This window comes from Macrobrachium rosenbergii, chromosome 18, assembly GCF_040412425.1.
Source record: "Macrobrachium rosenbergii isolate ZJJX-2024 chromosome 18, ASM4041242v1, whole genome shotgun sequence".
Taxonomy (NCBI): domain Eukaryota; kingdom Metazoa; phylum Arthropoda; class Malacostraca; order Decapoda; family Palaemonidae; genus Macrobrachium; species Macrobrachium rosenbergii.
In genome coordinates this window covers 27,197,114-27,214,685 of record NC_089758.1, presented here as the reverse complement: position 1 = coordinate 27,214,685, position 17,572 = coordinate 27,197,114, and the positions used below count along the sequence as shown (strand labels likewise).

General features: G+C 39.8%; 1 protein-coding gene and 3 non-coding genes across 4 annotated transcripts in view; 3 read left to right on the top strand and 1 right to left on the bottom strand.

Annotated features, from left to right (window-relative positions):
- The window catches only part of LOC136848228 (uncharacterized), a 94,314-nt gene that overhangs the window by 59,268 nt on the left and 17,474 nt on the right, over positions 1-17,572 (top strand). The gene's annotated exons all lie outside the window — the stretch shown is intronic.
- TRNAP-UGG (transfer RNA proline (anticodon UGG)) lies at positions 87-158 on the top strand. The gene has a single exon. It is a non-coding gene; the product is annotated as a tRNA-Pro (tRNA).
- Positions 2,814-2,885, bottom strand: TRNAH-GUG (transfer RNA histidin (anticodon GUG)). The gene has a single exon. It is a non-coding gene; the product is annotated as a tRNA-His (tRNA).
- Positions 5,362-5,443, top strand: TRNAS-GCU (transfer RNA serine (anticodon GCU)). The gene has a single exon. It is a non-coding gene; the product is annotated as a tRNA-Ser (tRNA).

Genomic DNA, 17,572 nt, shown 5'->3' with positions numbered 1-17,572 from the left:
TTAGCTTTCCGAATTTAAAAATATAAATCTAATTATTCATTCTTTAACTCACATTGAAATACTGTCCAATTTCCACTCCTTCATATGGCCTGTTGGTCTAGGGGTATGATTCCTGCTTTGGGTGCAGGAGGTCCCGGGTTCAAATCCCGGACAGGCCCTTCATTTTCCACATTTTGCTATGGTCAAGCAAGGGCCATCATCTTTTTCATATTTTCTGATGTCAGTTCACGGAAATGAAAAACAGGATTTTGCATTTGGCGACTGCATAACCTTATACCTTTAATCAAGGAAGCCATCAGGTATCCAAACATGACTGATTACCTGTCGGAAAACTATTTCATGTGGAATAAATTCACTTCATGTCATGGGAAAAATTCAATAAAGTATTGAGGAAAGCCTTATGTCATGGGGCAAAATCCACTGTCCATGATCAATATGCATTCAGGAAAGCCTTATGTCATGGGGGTGAAACGATTGTCCCATACTTAATATGCATATAGAAAATTCTAATGCCATAGGGGAAAAACTAAGAAAGCATTGATGAAAGCCTTGTCATAGATAAAACTCAGAAAGCATTGAGGAAAGGCTTACGTCATGCGGGGAAAAACTAAGTAAGCACTGAAGAAAGCCTTATGTCATGAGGAAAAAAAACTCAGTGAACACTGAGGAAAGCCTTATCTCACGGGGAAAAAACTCCGTAAGCATTGAGGAAAGCCTTATGTCATGGGAAAAAACTCAGTAAGCATTGAGGACAGCCTTATGTTATGGAAGGAAAACTACTGTCCATACTCAATAAGCATAAGGAAACCCTTATGTTACAGGGAAAATATCATTACGCACTGAAGAAAGCCTTGTGTCATGGGGAATAAACTACTGTTTATACCCAGTAAGCAGTGAGGAAAGCCTAATGCCATGAGAATAAATCACTGTCTTAGAAAAAGCCCTTCCTCAAAAGTTACTTGAATACCTGTGGCAAATAAGCTCTAATTCAGACTTACTAATGTAGGCCATCTCAAGAACTGAATTTATAAGTGACAGACGAAAAAAAAAAAAAAACTATGAGCAGCAACTGAAAAGAGACACACTCAGAGAAGGGATGTTCTGATTCATTCTGATATCATTCAAGGTTTTTTCCTACTTCCAGCAAACATAAGACTTTGTCAAATCAAATATAACGTGCAAAGCCTGAATGAAAACTTTAAGATTGCAATCTTGTATCAATCATGACTACCTGGTCAGTGAACATAAAATAAAAACAGCCAAGAAGTCCACCGTATTAAAACTATACTGTCTGTAACCCTGAAAACTTTACACACAAGCATTTGAAAATACTGTCTGCCGATCCTAACTCAAAATTTACTGCAAGAAAATCCAGAAGTCTGCCAAACCCTTAACTGTATGAACTGACATTCCATTTCTACTGTTTTCACAATCACACTGCAATTACATGATATACGAACCGGCTCAATAACACTTTATGCATTCCAACTTCCATTTCCCATTATTATATCTTATTCCACTCAAATGTTCCTCAATTCATTCCATTTCTTATGCTTCTCTAAGCAAATCCCCCTATTCCACTTGATTCCAGATTTTGCTTCTCTAAACACAACCCCTCTAACCCACTTAATACCACCATAAATTTGAACTGCTGCCTCTTTAGACAAATCCCTCTATTCTATTAAATACCTGCACACATTCCCTACTTTTGCCTCTCTAAACGAATCCCTTCTATTCCACTTCATCCCGCTTTATATACCAACATTCGCCCCTAGAAATCCTTCTATATATCATAATTCTATATACATTCTAACTTTTGCTTCCCTGTACACATTCCTTTTATTCCACTCACCTCCCAGGATACACTTCTATTCTGCACAGTACTAATCACGACATACAGCTTTATCATCTTCTTCCAAGACAGGCAGGCAACTGTTCAACCGAAATAAGCGGCTGATATCTACTTTCACTCTTATTGATACAAATCTCATCCGCACAATGATCCATAAAGGCCATTCATCTTCAGCTTCTTAAGGGACACTTTCACAGAGTGCCTGTCATCCTCTCTGTTTTAAATTAACTGATAAATTCATTTCTTACTCCCGCACTGTTCTTAACTGCTATCTTTCTTATTTTATCTACATCAATTTACCTCGTCTCTGAATTCTATTATCACCCATACTTGCAGCCTTCTTTACTTCACCTCTTTTCTTATTCAATCATCAGCCATGACTGTTATCTTCCTCATTCTACTATATCAATTCACATCTCTTGCTCAAATATCAACCATAAATATTGCCTTCCTTATTATACCTATGCTAATTCTCTCCCACCTCTTCTTTCACTATATCAACCTTCACATTTAATCACCACAAGCACTGGTACACAAGTCAGTCACCTACATTCTTTAAGAATCAACAAAATTCACCTAAGCCATTTCCTAGTTTCAATTTGCAATCGTGATATTTATCTTAAGTCAGCTTCAGGCTTCAGTATCATCTTCAAGTCTTAAATCTCTTAATTCACAATTTCCAAAAAGTCCATTCATTCCCACTTTTTCTCTACCCCTCTTTTCCCTTTTCGTCCTTTTGAAACATACCAGCCACATCATATTTTATTCCACACCTTGCTATTGCACCTCAAAGCAATTTTATCTGTTAGTGAAACACCTCATTTCTATAACCTGCCATCACCTACCTAAATGCTACCGACAATGGCTTATCAAAATTCATATTACACGGAAACTAACCTACAAGTCCTCTGATGATTCCTTAAACTATGCACCCCTAACCAACAAAAAGGAACCGGTACACTGCCGTGACCAGGATTCGAACCTGGGTTATTGCGGCCACAACGCAATGTACTAACCACTATACGATCACGGCCACGGTACCGCTGAGAAACAAGCGTCACAAAACAAAACAAAATCTACAGGCGAAGCAGTAATCAATATGTTTTGGGACGGAAAGTCCCTTAAAGCTGAGAGACTATGTAAGTTTCGGGAGGGAAGGGGGGGAGTGGTATAAGAGGATCTAGTAAAATCTATTTTTATGTATATCCTGTGAATATAACATTGAAATTGAATACTCGTTTCATTGCGATTAGTTTCCTACGCTGGCACCATTTCTCCCATCTGTATGAGAGAGAGAGAGAGAGAGAGAGAGAGAGAGAGAGAGAGAGAGAGAGAGAGAGAGTTGTGAGTACGCAGGCGCACGCACGCGCGTGCACACACACACACACACACATATATATATGTGTATATATATATATATATATATATATATATATATATATATATATATATATATATTATATATATATATATATAACGTATGTATGTCTGTATGTATGTAAATACTGTATATATACAGTATGTATGAATGTATCTAAAAAAAATTTTTATTACCAATGCTATTAATGTGAAACTTAATGCTCTTAATATTTACATTCACAAGTTTAATAGAAAACAATTTTCCTTTTATCTCCACACACACACACACACACACTCATCTTGCTTTACAAAAATCTAATCTCTCGCACACGTTAACTGTACACATTTCCAAGAGTGGTCGGTTTTACCAGGTTCCTTGGTCTGGGCTTCCTGCAGACCAGCTAACTGACTTCCAACCAAGGTATATCACAACGAGCTGCACATTGCACCTTATCCTATTACTACTATTACTACAATAAATAGTTTGTAAACATTCGGAAAGATCAGAGTTACTGAAAACAATTTTTTCTACCCTTCATAATGCACATTTAAACAATAATTCTTCTTATGACACTGTGCAATGAATTTCGAAGGAACTAAAATAAGAAGAAATGAACTCTTTAACCAAGTTAAAATGTTTGTGATTAATAAATATAAAATAATCTCACCTTTCACAAGCACCTCAAATGGACTAATCAAAATAAAAGTGATCAACCAGACATTTAGCTACCGTGAGAACGAAATTGTCAAAGTCAGAAAAATCATACCATTTTGATGAAAACGCACCCACAATAGTTACCTTAGCTGCCACGTGCCTTCAAAAGCAGTCAAGGTCAATCTTTAGAGTGTACATGACCGAAGACCTGGAATGCAATGACCTCCTGCAAAAATCATCACCAGAGGATTTCTTCCCGATTATTTACTAAACAACTTAATATAAAAGACACCAGTACAGTTTAGTATACCACAATATTATAACAGTATCCTGCTAAGGCCTGGTATGATCGACTCCATTAAATAACAAAAGATTAAAAATTAATCGGTGTAATTTTTTTTTTTTGGTAAATTTCAAGCAAGGCGAGAGCATCCCTACACGTGGCTCCACAATATCCTGTTCCCTCCGAAAACTCATCAAGATTTGTATGGCACAAACATGTATGACAACTTCTAAACTAAAATTAAACGGAGACAAGAATTAGCCTCCACAAGAATAATATAAAATATTAGGTGCAATTGGGTCTGGCCAGATCACTCTTCCCACTATTGTTTTTTTATCATACAACTTTTACCATCCATACCCCATCCAAATTATCTATCCCATCCCCAGGATTAATTGGTGTGACTAGAAAGGAAACAGTTGACTGTTCACGTATTTTCTAGACCTTGCGTTTAACAACGCAGGAGTACCTGATTTCTTTGCCCCAATGGCTTAATTATCATTATTAAAATAAAAACTGTATATCTTACAGGAGAGTGTTTCATATTCATTTAGCTCACAGTTTCTTGAAGGAAGGCGAGTTTTATTTTGCATCCTTTAATAACAAAGCCATCTAGTAGAATTTCCCAGTTTGGGAAATCCTAGAGGGTATTTCCCTCTCCGAGTGCTGGGATGAGGAAGGCACTCATCCTCTTTCCAAGTTTCTTCTGGATTTTGTGTTTTTTAAGTCTTGCAGTTTCTAGTTCTCAAGAAGAGAAGTTACTTTTATGAAATTTAAGCTCCTGCCAATGTTACTAGTATTCTGATACTGGAATTCTTAAAAGTTACAGTTCTATGTGCGTAATCTTTAAAATAGTGACTGTACGCATGTGCATGCTTCATAAGCATGACAAATATTATTTCATTTGGGAACATAAGGTGAGAATACATAAGCACTGTTAAATACTCTCCCCAAATTAAGGCTAGTACTGTATGAGCACTGTGTCAGATTACTTATAAACAAGGCATAAACCATACAGAATATCTATACGTGACCTTCATCTCTGCCAATCTTGACTGTGATAATGGACGCTACAAAAGCACTTCCATCTAACTTCGCCACAGCTTTGCAAGCGATGTCCAATGGCGGAAACAAGGGAAAACTTAAAGGTCCTTGAAAAAATAAAACCAAAATATTTTGGGAAAGCATACTGACGATTTCCCTTCCTTACATGACGAGGTGGCCGAGTGGTTAAGGCGTTGGACTGCTAATCCAATAGGGTCTCCCTGCGTGGGTTCGAATCCCATCCTCGTCGCAAAACATTTTGTTTCTCTGGTCACTCTCTGTTTCCTCAGATTAGAAAAAACATCTGTTGTCTGCCTGAGACAGGAGGCCCACACCAGGCCTCCTACTCCCTTTCATCCCGTAGGACACGTGCCCGTGATCGCAATGTATATAACCAGATTAATTCTCTCCACCACCTGGTAAACACTGCTAACTTCGCCAATGATAATTGCACAACTTCACAAACACCGACTGCTCCGCCGAAGATAATTGCACAACTTCACAAAGAGTTCCTAGCTATAGAAAATCAATAATGTCTTGAAAGGAGCCAGCACATCTTTCAAAAGCCTATTATATTCTTGGTCTTATGAACTCAAACAATGAGACCACTCAATACATGAAGGTAGAAATCAATATATGAAAGTAAGAAACCATGACACAGAATGCTTTTAACTTCTAAAGGAAGCCATTGAAGAGGTGAATACCAGATTGCGACAGCTTACCGATGACGATGACAAATGCCTGTGAACACAAACCCTTTTATCAAGGAGAGTCTAAGAGGGAAAAAAAGAATCCTTCTAATAACGTAATCATGCTAATTGTACGATACAGAAAGTTACATTCTTTGGTACTATACAATGAGGAACATACGCAGTGCAACGAGTGAAATATACTTCTTATTGCAAATATATACATAAAACTCTCTCGGGGGGAGAGAGAGAGAGAGAGAGAGAGAGAGAGAGAGAGAGAGAGAGAGAGAGAGAGAGAGAGAGAGAGAGAGAGTATCCACTTTTATTACTTTCTTAATTTAAGATCAAAGCGGGTCCGATGCGCAGCAAAAAATAGTTCTTCCAAAAATATGTGAAGCTTTGGCTGATTACTATGCCGGAGATCAAGTCTCATGAATCCCCATGTCATTTTCTTTCTTGTTTAGCTTATGTAACCTACCTGAACGTGTACCTTCTTTTGGCGCTGTCTCGTCTCCGTATACAGAAAGACCAGCGTTCCCCTGTGGTCTTACTCTACTCAGACCTGGGCTGCAGGAGAACATTTGAAATTTAAAAAGAAAAACTAACTTGAATAATCAGGAGATATGAATTCAGATACTTTTATACCAGAAGAGCAAAAACAGAGACATGACGCACATGAGAGCATCAATTTTTTTCCCATGCAAATATACTGGCAAACACACACACACACACACACACACACACACATATATATATATATATATATATATAATATAATATTACAGGATGTGTACGTACTTAGTTTGGGTCAGATGGCCATGTTATCTTGCTACAACGGAAATCAAGCGAAGTAACCAAGTCGGTTTACATTAACTTATATGATCAAAGTTAAGAATAACTGGATATAAGGTTCTATTACACACAAACAGGAAGGGAGGAGGGTAGGTGGAGTACTGTATGGCAAGTCTGTGTAAATGAACTAACATCGTTACATAGCATCACCGTCTGAGTTCTCTGGATTATTGGTATTTACTCTTGTATAAAGGTTTCAAGACTGGTATTGCTAACGTTAACGCAAGTTCTTTATAAAAATAGTTGTTGACTAGTGAGTGGTCTGTGTATTTAAGGAATGAGGGGCGATGTATCGACGTACCATTTTGTTTATTTGCAAGTCTAAGGTCTCGTGTTGTGTAACAGAAAACGGTCCAGCCTCTGTTGGGAGGAGAGGGAGAGGGAGAGGGAGAGGGAGAGGGAGAGGGAGAGGGAGAGGGAGAGGGGAACTAACGGTATGTGCTCTTGCAGTCTGAAGAACTTTCTCTCTCACCAACACTGACGCGACCATTTTCTGTTTTAAAACAAAAGACCGCAGGCTTGCGCATCGCAACAAACTCTTAATATAACAACACACCGATGTAAATAATTATTACACTCAATTCCTAAAACATAGATACATGGAATGGTCACTAATCAACAATTCAACCCTAGATATAAGTATCATAACTTCTTTACAAATATATTCCTTATTTCCAAATGTTTCTTACATGCTGATTTTTACTTGCTTACATCTGAAATATATCTTAACAAATTACTACACAGAGTACGCAGGACATAATGAATAATACAGAATACTGTATGAAATGCTTCCCAAGTTATTCACCATTTTCGTCAACGTCCAAGTCCATTTCGCGTTGGAAAAATATATTCAGGTAAGAAAGTCGTGCGTCGGCTTAAGAGGACTTCGAAGGCCCTTTGCCTCCGCCGGGGCGAGTGGCGTCGCCCTGTAAACCGGCGTCTCGGTGGCTTGGGCCAGTGGATGGCTTGAGGTGGGGATTACTGCTGCGGACCTGCCTATGTTGAGTGGACGTCCGCACTAAGCTCGGCATCAATATGGCCGCCCTTGGGGAGCCATGGGGCGTCCAGGTTGTCTAAGGAGGTGTGAACCGGGCCAGGGGGGAAACCCAACAGCCAAAAGCACCCATGTCGACCAGTAGTGGGATCGCGCCCGTGAGTAGCCAGCCCGTAGCAGCCTCACCAATACAGGTGGACCTGGTCCTTTTTGCATCTTTCATTTACCTTGCATGACTGCTCCTTATTTATTTTCATTTTAATACATGATCACACTCACACACCTGATTTTTTGTTCATTCATGTGTTTATTTTTCGATTTTTTTTTTTTTGCCATTGTCTTCGAAATTTTCAGAGCAATTTTCATCACTCCGTCCCAATTCACAAAACAGTTTTTCAACTTGAAAGTCATCCCTTCTGAACAACAATAACAACAACGATTAATTCTCCTTTTCTTACAATAACTTACCTTGTAAGAATTTCACTTTTTTTTCGTATCTTAACAAACTAATCAAAATTCTTCCATTTACTTCCTACTTCTATCAAATTATGTTCTCGCCCATTCTACTCTTTTCTTTATAAATGGTGGATTGAAAAAATGTAAATAAAAAACTACATCTATTTTATGCAATTACCACCTATCTACTTCATAACTGGTCTGCCATTACTGTAGTCTTTACACTCCAACAGTATCTACCCGGTGCACACCCTCACCTGAAACCATAATCAATATGACGCTTCGCTTACAGAAGAATCAATAAGAAATAAACCATGTGACCCAAGATCAAATAATTCACTCACACATAAACAGTGATTTCTGAATAACCACGAAAATATAATACAACAATGCAATTTGTGTATGGATAGTAAATTACAAAACGAACATTTAGAGGAACTGAAAGAGAACCATCGGCTTAGATAAGGAAGGGCAAACACAAAATTGGAAAACCTGAACAACCCACATTTATAGACAATTTGCTAAAATGAAATAAATGTTACCCAAAGTAACATTATTCAATAAGATAGATCTTCCTTTCCCCATCAACACCATTCAATGAACAGTAACGTCAAACATTTCAAATGCCAGTAAAAAGAGAAAAATATCATATATAAGAACGTAAAATTGCAGAAAAAAACCCAAAGAAAGCAATTGAGGAATAATTTATGCAACCTCTCTCCAGTTATTCTCTAAAGAAAATGAGCTTCCATCGGCAATCTTTCCACTGCCAACTTATTTCCATTTCCTCTATTTGTCGTCCTGGTTCCTTTGGCCGAACCAGAGGGAAGACATCGCCCTTTGCCTCGGCCGGGGCGCGTGGCATCGCCCTGTAAACCGGCGTCTCGGTGGCTTGGGCCAGTGGACGGCTTGAGGTGGGGATTACTGCTGCGGACCTGCCTATGTTGAGTGGGCGTCCGCACTAAGCTCGGCATCAATATGGCCGCCCTTGGGGAGCTATGGGGCGTCCAGGTTGTCTAAGGAGGTGTGAACTGGGCCAGGGGGGAAACCCAACAGCCAAAAGCACCCATGTCGACCAGTAGTGGGATCGCGCCCGTGAGTAGCCAGCCCGTAGCAGCCTCACCAATACAGGTGGACCTGGTCCTTTTTGTATACTTTTTTTTCCACATAAAACTTTGATACACCTATTAAGTAAGCAAAGCATACTTACTTATGTTTTCCTTGTTCAATCATTTCTTGCTTTTAATGCTGCTTTTATTTCTCCTTGTTCTGAATTCGTTCATTTTCCTTGTTCATTCATTAATTTATTTGTTTACTGGTGTGACTTCTTGGCGTTCTCGTCGCCACTTTCAAATCACCCACCTACATTCCATCTTTCTTGAACAAACAAATTTCTTGCATCATATCTTATAACCATACCTTTTCTATTATCTTCTGCAACCTCTTTCGGATGGACACTACATTCTGTGGAAGCTTGAATTTCAAGTCAAAGACCCCCATAGTCTTGTTCCATATGAAATACGGATTATCTTCTGAACAACAATAATAACTCCTATTAATTCTCCTTTTCTTACAATAATTTACCTTATAAGAATTTCACATTTCTTTTGCATATTTTAACAAAGCAATCAATATGCATTAATCGATTTCCTACTTCTATCAAATTAAGTCCTCGCTCATGCTACACTTCTCTTTTATAAATGGTGGATTTGAAAAACTGTGAATACAAAACTGCATCTATTTTATTTAACAATTACCTATCTATTTTAGTACTGGTCTACCATTTAGGATACTATAGTCTTGTAACAGTATCTACCTGGTTATGAAACCATGTAATCAATATAACGATTCGCTTCGAGAAGAATCAATAACTAAAAAATAAACAATGTGACTCAAAAGCAAACCATTCACTCACAAATAAAGGGTGAATTATGGTTATCCACGAAAATATAATACAACTATACAATTTTGTATGGATAGATCATTACAACTACAAAACATGAACAATCTATTTAGCCTAAACACAAATTGCGAAAATGAACTGAATATTACCCAAAGTAACATTAACCAATGCAGATCTTCCCTTCCCATCAACATCAGTGCATAGTAGCGTCAAACATTTTAAATACTAGTAAAAAGAGAAAAAAATCACATATATTCATAACCATGTAACATTATAGAAAAAACCACAAGGAAAGCAATTGAGAAACAATCTATGCAACATGTCTCCAGTTATTCTCTAAGGAAAATGAGCTTCCATCGGCAATCTTTCTACTGCCTAATTTCTTCCAGTTCCTCTCTTATTTTTCGTCCTGGTTCCACTGGCCGAATCTGAGGGAAGGCTTCGCCCTGGACCTCCGCCGGGGCGCGTGGCGTCGCCCTGTAAACCGGCGTCTCGGTGGCTTGGGCCAGTGGATGGCTTGAGGTGGGGATTACTGCTGCGGACCTGCCTATGTTGAGTGGACGTCCGCACTAAGCTCGGCATCAATATGGCCGCCCTTGGGGAGCTATTGGGCGTCCAGGTTGTCTAAGGAGGTGTGAACCGGGCCAGGGGGGAAACCCAACAGCCAAAAGCACCCATGTCGAACAGTAGTGGGATCGCGCCCGTGAGTAGCCAGCCCGTAGCAGCCTCATCAATAAAGATGGACCTGGTCCTTTTTACATCTCAACTACCTTGCCTGAATGTTGCTCCTTATTTATTTTCATTTTAATACCTCTTAAATGAGAACCTGATTACAACACACACACACCTGACTTCTTGGTGATTCATGTGTTTATTTTTCGATTTTTTTTTTCGGAATTCTCTTCCGAATTTTCAAAAGAATTTTCATCACTCCTTCCCCCATCCACAAAACAGTTTTTCAGCTTAAAAGTCGTCCCTTCCCTCAACCACGTAATTTTTAACCAGAAGTTTTCCCCTTCCCCAAAAGCACGACTTCTACTCTTCCCTCATCACAGTCATTCAGAGAAAGGCAACGACAGACCATAATACCTATCTGCATATCAGAAATTCATCAGATACAGTACAACAACCAGAATTTTTTGAAATTACCAAACAGAAAGTCAACGAGAAACTGCATTACTCTGCGGGGGCATAATAAAAATAACGAAAATAAAAAATTTAATTACAAACACACACACACACACTCCCTCTGTTACTAATGTGTTTCTATCTTCACAGGAATCTATTAACCATTATCATGTTTCATATATACAGCCCAAATTTCACAGCTCTTTTACTGTGCAATAGATTTCAAGTTATTCTCCAAGGAAAATGATGTTCTATTGTCCCTCTTTCATTTATCAACTATCCTTCCAATCTATTGTCCCTCTTTCATTTATCAACTATCCTTCCAATCTATTCTCCCTCTTTCATTTATCAACTATCCTTCCAATCTATTGTCCCTCTTTCATTTATCAACTATCCTTCCAATCTATTCTCCCTCTTTCATTTATCAACTTTTCTTCCAATCTATCTTAAACTGAATCCTTTGTCAGAACCAGAGGGAAGGCCTGGCCCTTCGCCTCCGCCGGGGCGCGTGGCGTCGCCCTGTAAACCGGCGTCTCGGTGGCTTGGGCCAGTGGATGGCTTGAGGTGGGGATCACTGCTGCGGACCTGCCTATGTTGAGTGGGCGTCCGCACTAAGCTCGGCATCAATATGGCCGCCCTTGGGGAGCCATGGGGCGTCCAGGTTGTCTAAGGAGGTGTGAACTGGGCCAGGGGGGAAACCCAACAGCCAAAAGCACCCATGTCGACCAGTAGTGGGATCGCGCCCGTGAGTAGCCAGCCTGTAGCAACCTCACCAATACAGGTGGACCTGGTCCTTTTTGTATACTTTTTTTTTTTCCACATAAAGCTTTTGATGCACCTGTTAAATAAGCAAAGCACACTTACTTATGTTTCCCTTGTTCAATTATTTCTTGCTTTTATCTCTCCTTGTTCTGAATTCGTTCATTTTCCTTGTTCATTCATTTATTTGTTTGCTTACTGGTGTGACTTCTTGGCGTTCTCGACGTCACTTTCAAATCACCCACCTACATTCCATCTTTCTTGAACAAACAAATTTCCTACATCATATCTTATAACCATACCTTTTCTATTATCTTCTGCAACCTCTTTCGGATGAACACCGCATTCTTTGGAAGCTTGAATTTCAAGTGAAAGGCCCCCTTAGTCTTGTTCCATATGACATACGGATTATCTTCTGAACAATAATAACTACTATTAATTCTCCTTTTCTTACAATAATTTACGTTCAAGGAATTTCACATTTTTTTGCGTATTTTAATAAAGCAATCAATATGCATTAATCGATTTCCTACTTCTATCAAATTAAGTCCTCGCTTATGCTACACTTCTCTTTTATAAATGGTGGATTTGAAAAACTGTGAATACAAAACTACTTCTATTTTAGTACTGGTCTACCATTTAGGTTACTATAGTCGTTAGACTATAGTAACAGTATCTACCTGGTTATGAAACCATATAATCAATGCAACGATTCGCTTCGAGAAGAATCAATAACTAAAAAATAAACAATGTAACTCAAAAGCAAACCATTCACTCACAAATAAAGGGTGAATTATGATTATCCACGAAAATATAACACAACTATACAATTCTGTATGGATAGATCATTACAAAACGTATATTTAAAGGAACCGAAAGAGAATCATAGGTTTAGATAACGAAGAGCAAACAGAGAACTACAAAACATGAACAATCTATTTAGCCTAAACACAAATTGCGAAAATGAACTGAATATTACCCAAAGTAACATTATCCAATGCAGATCTTCCCTTCCCATCAACACCAGTGCATAGTAGCGTCAAACATTTTAAATACTAGTAAAAAGAGAAAAAATCACATATAACCATGTAACATTATAGAAAAAACCACAAGGAAAGCAATTGAGAAACAATCTATGCAACATGTCTCCAGTTATTCTCTAAGGAAAATGATCTTCCATCGGCAATCTTTCTACTGCCTAATTTCTTCCAGTTCCTCTCTTATTTTTCGTCCTGGTTCCATTGGCCGAATCTGAGGGAAGGCTTCGCCCTGGAACTTCGCCGGGGCGAGTGGCGTCGCCCTGTAAACCGGCGTCTCGGTGGCTTGGGCCAGTGGATGGCTTGAGGTGGGGTTCACTGCTGCGGACCTGCCTATGTTGAGTGGACGTCCGCACTAAGCTCGGCATCAATATGGCCGCCCTTGGGGAGCTATGGGGCGTCCAGGTTGTCTGAGGAGGTGTGAACCGGGCCAGGGGGGAAACCCAACAGCCAAAAGCACCCATGTCGAACAGTAGTGGGATCGCGGCCGTGAGTAGCCAGCCCGTAGCAGTCTCACCAATACAGGTGGACCTGGTCCTTTTTACATCTCAATTACCTTGCCTGAATGTTGCTCCTTATTTATTTTCATTTTAATACCTCTTAAATGAGAACCTGATTACAACACACACACACACACCTGACTTCTTGTTCATTCATGTGTTTATTTTTCGATTTTTTTTTCGGCCTTCTCTTCCGAATTTTCAAAAGAATTTTCATCACCCCTTCCCCCATCCACAAAACAGTCTTTCAACTTAAAAGTCGTCCCTTTCCCCAACCACGTAATATTTAACCAGAAGTTTTCCCCTTCCCCCAAAGCACGAATTCTACTCTTCCCTCAACACAGTCATTCAAAGAAAGGCAACGACGGACCATATTACCTATCTGCATATCAGAAATTCATCAGATACAGTACAACAACCAGAATTGTTTGAAATTACCAGATAGAGAAACTCAATGAGAAACCGTATTACTCTGCCGAGGCATAATAAAAATGACGAAAATATAAATTTAATTACACACACACACACACACACACACACACACACACACACACTCTCTCACTCTCTCTCTCTCTCTGTTACTAGTGTGTTTCTATCTTCGTATGAATCCATTAACCATTATCATGATTCATACAGCCCAAATTTCACTGCTCTTTTACAGTGCAACAGATCTCAAGTTATTCTCCAAGGAAGATGATGTTCCATTGTCCCTTTTTCATTTATCAACTTTTCTTCCAATCTATCTTAAACTGAATCTTTGTCAGAACCAGAGGGAAGGCCTGGCCCTTTGCCTCCGCCGGGGCGAGTGGCGTCGCCCTGTAAACCGGCGTCACGGTGGCTTGGGCCAGTGGATGGCTTGAGGTGGGGATCACTGCTGTGGACCTGCCTATGTTGAGTGGACGTCCGCACTAAGCTCGGCATCAATATGGCCGCCCTTGGGGAGCCATGGGGCGTCCAGGTTGTCTAAGGAGGTGTGAACTGGGCCAGGGGGGAAACCCAACAGCCAAAAGCACCCATGTCGACCAGTAGTGGGATCGCGCCCGTGAGTAGCCAGCCCGTAGCAGTCTCACCAATACAGGTGGACCTGGTCCTTTTTACATATCATTTACCTTACATGAATGTTGCTCCTTATTTATTTTCATTTTAATACCTGTTAAATGAGAACCCGATCACATATTCATGTGGTTTATTTTCGATTTTTTCGCCATTCTCTTCTGAATTTTCAAAACAATTTTCATCACTCCTTCCCCATCCACAAAACAATTTTTCAACTTAAAAGTTGTCCCTTCCACCAACCACGTAACAGTTTTCGGAATTAGAAAACAAATTTCAACCATCTTTCTTACCTGATCCACACAACAGTTTTCCGAATTTTCAAAATTTTTAAGTCTTTACTACCCAATCCACAAAACAATTTTTCGACTTAAGTCTTCCCTTCTCCCCAGAACGTAACAATTTCCGGAATTTTCTAACCTAAAATCAAGTCTTTCCTTCCCTCAGCCACGAAACAATTTTCGACTTACACCTCATCACTTCCCGCAACCACATAATTTTTACCTGGGAAGTTTTCCCCTTCCCCCAAAAGCACAAATTCTACTCTTCTCTCATCACAGTCATTCAGAGAAAGGCAACGACAGACCATATTACCTATCTGCATAAAAGAAATTCATCAGCTAAAACAACAGAACTGTTTGAAATTACCAAACAGAAAGTCAATGAGAAACTGTGTATTACTCTGTCGGGGCATAAGAAAAATTACGAAAATACATATTTAATTACACTCTCCCTCTCTGTTACTAGTACGTTTCTATCTTCACATGAATCTATTAATCATTATTGTGATTCATACAGCCCAAATTTCACTGCTCGTTTACTGTGCAACAGACCTAATGTTATTCTCCAAAGAAGCCGAGGTTACATCGTCGATCTTCCCACTGCCAACTTTTCTTCCTGTCCATCTTTCGCTAATTCCTTTGGCCGAACCAGAGGGAAGACCTGGTCCTCTGGCTCCGCCGGGGCGAGTGGCGTCGCCCTGTAAACCGGCGTCTCGGTGGCTTGGGCCAGTGGATGGCTTGAGGTGGGGATTACTGCTGCGGACCTGCCTATGTTGAGTGGGCGTCCGCACTAAGCTCGGCATCAATATGGCCGCCCTTGGGGAGCTATGGGGCGTCCAGGTTGTCTAAAGAGGTGTGAACCGGGCCAGGGGGGAAACCCAACAGCCAAAAGCACCCTTGTCGAACAGTAGTGGGATCGCGCCCGTGAGTAGCCAGCCCGTAGCAGCCTCACCAATACAGGTGGACCTGGTCCTTTTTATATCTCATTTACCTTACATGAATGTTGTTCCTTATTTATTTTTTCTTTTTAATACCTGATAAATGAGAACTTGATCACACTCACACAACTGGCTTCTTGTTCATTCATATGTTTGTTTTTCGATTTTTTCGGCATTGTCATAGGAATTTTGAAAACAATTTTCATCACTCCATCAAAACAGTTTTTCAACTTAAAAGTCATGCCTTCTCTCAACCACGTAACAATTTCAGGAATTTTCTAAACAATTTTCAACAATCTTTCCTTCCCATCCACAAAATTTTTCAACTGTCTTCCTCTCTTCCCTCAGCCACGTAACAATTTTCAACCTAAGATTCCTCCCTTCCCCCAAGCACGTCATTTTCAGCTCAGAAGTTTTTCCATTCCCCCAACCACGAATTCTAATCTTCCCTCATCACAGTCATTCCGAGAAAAGCACCGTCAGACCATGTTACATATCTACATAAAAAAAAAAAAACTCATCAAATACAGCAACCAAAATTTTGGGAAATTACCAATCAAAAAGCCACAGAGAAATGCGTTACTCTGCCATGGCATAGTCAAAATGACTAAACGCTAATCCAATGATGTATTCAAGTAGCAAATAAAAATCTAATTACACAGAAAACCCGTCAGTATTCTCTCTCTCACCCTCTCTCTCTCTCATTAGTAAGCTTATTTAACGGAGTATGAGGTCAAAACAATTCATCTATCTCTCTCCCAGAAGTGGCGCAACCGTTTCCTCTTTTATAACAGAGGACTGTAGATTTTGCACATCATAAAGAAACTTGTTCTCTTATAGTATATGGGTTTAATTATTAAGTGCTATTCATTTTTTAGAAAACAGATAAGTGGAATAGTGACTAATCAACAACTCGACCCAAAACATAAGAGTAATAACTTATTTCCCCATGTTCCTTGTATGTTCACATACTCTTGTTTATATCCGAAATACGTCTACACGATTTACTTAAAAAAAGTGCTGAGTGTACACACTTTAATAAACAATACTGTATAAAACAATTTCCTTATTATTCAACGTCAACGTCAACCTCAAACGTGAAAGTCCATTTCGCATTGGAGATATATATTCAGGTAAGAAAGTCGAGCGTCGGCCCTTTGCCTCCGCCGGGGCGCGTGGCGTCGCCCTGTAAACCGGCGTCTCGGTGGCTTGGGCCAGTGGATGGCTTGAGGTGGGGATTACTGCTGCGGACCTGCCTATGTTGAGTGGGCGTCCGCACTAAGCTCGGCATCAATATGGCCGCCCTTGGGGAGCCATGGGGCGTCCAGGTTGTCTAGGGAGGTGTGAACCGGGCCAGGGGGGAAACCCAACAGCCAAAAGCACCCATGTCGACCAGTAGTGGGATCGCGCCCGTGAGTAGCCAGCCCGTGGCGGCCTCACCAATACAGGTGGACCTGGTCCTTTTTGCTTTTCATTACTTCATTTTAATACGTTTGCCTAAATGAGCATCAGTTCACATAGGCACGACTAACATAAACTTGTTCATTTGCTTCTTTAATGTTTTATTGGTGTTTTTTTCTCTTTGTTCTGTCATTCAATTATTCTTTTTGTTTTTGTCGTTGCCGTCGGCATTTTCTAAATACGTATCAGCATATTTCACCAAGAAAAATTTATTTTTTCCTCGACTTTCAAGTCGTGGAACTACACTTTTTCGCGCCAAACTGCGTCCATATGTATTTTTATATCATTTTCTTACTATACTATTCCTTGCAAGAGTATAAATTCTTCT